A 4,814-nucleotide genomic window follows, 5' to 3' on the forward strand; every position below is an offset into this window, starting at 1 on the left:
GGTGAAGGGCTGGGGAGACATGGATTGCAGCGGCCACATCACCTACACATGTTCCATGCTACCCTTGCACTTAGGCTTGCCTCCTCCACCCTACCCCGTAACTGTTTGAAGGACACCATGTGCCTTCTCTGTAATGACAGGGCTGGAGATAGCTGCCTATGTTGATAGTGTCCTGCAGTCTCTCCTCTTCCTCTCCTGCAGCTTCTCCTCTTGATCTCCTGAAGCTTTTTTGTTTTTCCTGTATGGGGAGAACATGAATCCAGGGGATACAGGGAGCTCACAGGCAGGAGCAGGACTAAAGGATGATAGTTTTCAAGCTAAGTGTGACCCAGAAGCAGATATTACAAGTTCCTCCTTTCAGAAATGAGGAGCTTCAGTTTTTTTCATCACTCTGGTCACAATCGATCTTCAATTTTACCACATTAACTATTAAAAAAATCAAGCAAACGTCATGAAAACATAGTTTTTTTCTAATTAAATTCTACTGGTGTATAGCCACCGTGGGAGGGCTGATCACTAAAGCACAAGACACACATATGTCCCTGAGAAAAGAAGCGCTGCAACCCTGGGATATTGTGGGGATAGATAACAACTTTAAAAACTTTAAAAACAATACTGGACTGAAAACTCACTGTTTGGGTGGACCAGATGAGGTCTTGCAAATCAGGAGAAAGGCTGTATGGATCGCTCAGCAGTGTCTTCGGGCGATCGGTGTGGATGTGGTAAACGGGCCAAACGTAGTAATGGTGGACGTAGTAATGTCCTGCCGGTGAGGGGTATGAGTTTGGAAGTATCTGGTTTGGTCCCCTGGTGGTGGAGGAGAGATAGTGGTGACAGCTAGGAGGCTCCTGTGGCTGGAGCGCAAGAATTTGCCGTCCTGTAGCCTTGTTTGTACAGAGGCTCTGCACTGAGGGTGTTCGTGCCGTCCAATACCGTGGGAGATCAGCTGGCCAGGCTGAGACCCGACGGCTGAACGGGAGCGAGAGTGCCGCTCTGTAGCGGTTTGGAAAACTGTCAGCAGTCGTTGTGACAGATCGTTTTTGGAGACAGGCACGGGGCTGGAAACCAGTGCGGTCTATCTCGCTGGGTGATGGGAATGTCAATCGGGCAATTTGGCTACGCGTTTCGAGGTTCAAGACCTCTTTGTCAAGCCAGAAGTGGTTTACTGGAACAGGCGGGAGAAGCAGCGGTTTAAAAATACTGACAGGTGGGCGTGGTTACCAATCGTCAACGGATGTCATTGGTTAGTTGGTTCAGTGTTTGTGAATAGACGGCTTCGAAACCGCTGGTGTAGGGAACGTCTCTTGTGTGTGATCTGAGATCGTGAGAGGAGCCTTGGTCCATTGGATGAAAAAGTTTTAGAAGAAGTGCACTTTTACTGGTACTGGACAAATATGCTGTTAGTGTGGGTAATGGGGTGGCTGGATACCGACTTCTCCATACACAGTTATTATATGGAGAGTGTGTGTTTGGATGTGAAGTACTACTTAAATGCTGGAATCGCTTATATAGTAGTATGTTGCAGAGGGAAAAGGGGGGGAGGGGTAGGGGGGGGAAATGTGTCTTCAAAGAAGGGATTTGCTTTTTAACAAAGGAACAGATTCCATATATGTCTTAGATTCAATTTTAGAGGATGGTTAGTATCTCTAGATCTTCATTTAATCCATTGGGTGTTAGGGTATTCAGTTTGTATATCCAATACGTTTCTCTGTTGCATAGGCGTTTGAAGCGCTCTGTGGGTGTTAAGTGAATGGGTATGTGTTCTATGGCGAACACTTGCAGGGCGTGAATGTTTTTGTGATATGTCCCTGAGAGAAAGGGCTACACTGTTGTAACTATTTATGGGTGCAAATTCTGATTATTACAAATGCCAGTTTTAGATTGTATCTCTAAGGTAGCTATAGTTAGAATATGACAGATTTGCAGCAATTTTCCTCTGGGTGTTGGTTTATAGGCGCAATAACTTAAAGCATGACTTTGGTCTTCCATTAAAAAAAAATATATGTGCTGAAGTACTTAATTTTTAAATGCATCTTCACTTACAGTCCCTCTGCAAAGACTCACAAATACCTAATAAACCTGCCATTATAGTCCACTTAATGCTACTTCCTGCGGTGGTATGGCAATAATGCTGCACTGCTCCTGAATTCATAGCAAAGTTGCCACTCTCATGAAGGTTGTGCCTACTTGCACTTCAGTCGGATGAAAACATTTTGAAAGATGCATGGCTGTCCGCATTGTCACTACTGATTCACAGGCTGGTAGCTTATTAGTCTGCACCTGACAACACCTAGTTCTGCCCACTGATTTTTTTGGATTGATAGCATGGCCTCTCCCAGTGTAAAAACCCTCTCCCAGTGTTAGCTGCAATGCCTGGGAGGGGGAGCAAGTTTTTTTGTTACATTTTGTAAGGCTTGTGCATTACATAGTAACTGAACTTGGGGACTGTTTAGACTGTTATACAGCAGCCTTTAGTTGTACTTTAAAGATGAACCCTTGCTAATGGGCTACCGTGCACTGCAAGGGTTAAGTGCTTGTTTTTGTCAAGGGTCTACAAAAACAAAGATATACTTACCTGAACCTCGGTCCCATTGGCTGTTAGACTGGTCCCAGCAGCCTTTCTCCCAGTGACATGTGGTACCTCTGGTTCCGGGTGAGTCATTCCCCAGCCTCGCCCCCAACATGTCCTGCCTCGCCCCATCACTGCTGAGGCATTGAGATCGATGGCCTCAGTATTTTCTTTTTCTTTTTTGATTGGACAGCTTGGACCAATGGCACTTTGCCATTGGTCCAAGTCATCCACAAAGCTCAAGCCTCTTACAAAGAGTAGAGGCTGTGACAGCTCTTGCCTCAATAGTTAGGTTACACAAGCAGTGGGGAAGCCAGCTGCTGCGTAACCTAACTACCTGTCAAAAGCCGGATGCATCGCTGCTTGTAATTAACAGGCAACGCTGCGTCCATGACAGGTTACACAGTGGGGAGGATTTCCCTGCTGTGTAACCTGATAGAAGCCGATCTGAATGGAGAGAAAGCTGTCAGCTTCAAACTTGAAGCTGACAGCTTTTTCCTCTATAATACTAGGTGAGGCTCTGCCTCACCTGCCTCCCTGACCGCACGTCTCTGCTCTCTCCCCCTCTAATCCAGCAGTCTGATGACCTGTGAGTCATCACGTCTAATGAACTGTAATACACTGAGAACATTTCACTGCCAGAACAGATCCTTTGTTAATTTAGACCTCAGATGAAAATGAGCACTTGCCTGGGTAAAATTTTATTCTGCCCAGAGTTCTTTTTATACCTGAGGAGTTGGAGCCAGTTTCAGTATGATAATCCAGGTACTTCCCGGAACCTTAAGAAAAGTATGTGCAGAACATGCCATTAGAGTCAATGGCCCTGTAGCATGCAGAGGACGTGCCAATCCTCCTTAACCAATATGAAAATACACTGGGCAGGAGGTGGGGCAAATACAACTCAGATTTTCTCAAATTGTGCAAAGTGTGCTTTTGTTTCAGGGGTATTATTTTGGGGTTTTCCTTTATTTTCAGGTATATTGGTTTCACGTTGACATGGACCTTTTTTAGGTTGAACTACTTTTAATTTCTGCAAGGCTTTTCGTTAAAAAAAAGTGACCTTTGATTTCGGAGTGGTATTTTGGGGTTTTCATGTTTTTTCTTTATTAATAGGATCCTTGTTTGAGTTAAGAGTGCACAAAGCACAGCATTTACTAGTTACCTGCCATCTGGAGAACAGTGTGTACTTTAACCGCCCTATATTATATCATTTACATTCAATGTATCACACTATCCCCATAGGTAAAATAAATAAGGCATACATCGGTTAGGGCCATTATACATGATTAGTGTCCTGCTGCTGGCTGGTTTTACACTGCTGTGTCATCTGCAGTCTCTTCATTCTTGCAGTAAAACTGTACTCTTTTTCTCTAGTACATTTCAGCCAATTCTCCCTCATTAAAGAGTCTTGTTGTTGCCTAATTTTACACTGCCGTATCATCTGCAGTCTCTTAATTCATAATAAGAGTTTGAAAGAAATTGGCCATTGGCAGGACAGTTTTGCATCTGCGAGAACGAGGCAGATAGGGCTTTCATTAGGTGGTATTTCATTACTGCTGGGTTTTTATTTTTTTTTAATTCTGTGTTTATTGTAACAAATAACAGAAAGATACATGAATATCGAGCATAGAGAACGTATTACAGCGCAAATATTAACATTTGAAACATAAGCGGTCTCATAGAACAGCATAGAGATCCATATCACATGTCGGCTTGAAATAATGCTACGTCTATGTATACCTATAATCAGATATATGCTGTAAACATGGTCTCGAGACTGAAAAGTATTGGCTGTTTAAGCAAACAACAACTTATAAATACTGATCATTGTGTGGGACCTGCCCACCTCTCCCACTCTGTATGTTAGTGCTAGTCCTATGTTGAGCTTCAAGAGTCACGTCTGGTGTAAGAGAGTGGGCAGGTTCCCAGTTCGGGGGGTATCACCCGGACAGGACAACTTCAGAAGGGTCTAAAACACATAGAGGTCAGAAGGAAAGGAAGAAGAGGGGGAGAAGGAGGGGATGGGGATTAGAAGCTCAAAGCGCAGCTGGTAGGGCAGGGGTGTTCGGGTTCATTACCGAGACATATGCAGAGGTCGTTGTGAAATGGGACCACGGTCTCCAGATTGTACGAAACCTCTCTTCTGTATTATGAATAGATGCAGTTAGGTCCTCCATACGCCATATCTCATCAACAATGGAGAACCATAGTCTCAACGTGGGAGGGCTGGATTGTCTCCACAACA

This window comes from Nanorana parkeri, unplaced genomic scaffold (genome assembly GCF_000935625.1).
Source record: "Nanorana parkeri isolate BGI_ZX_2015 unplaced genomic scaffold, ASM93562v1 scaffold378, whole genome shotgun sequence".
Classification (NCBI taxonomy): domain Eukaryota; kingdom Metazoa; phylum Chordata; class Amphibia; order Anura; family Dicroglossidae; genus Nanorana; species Nanorana parkeri.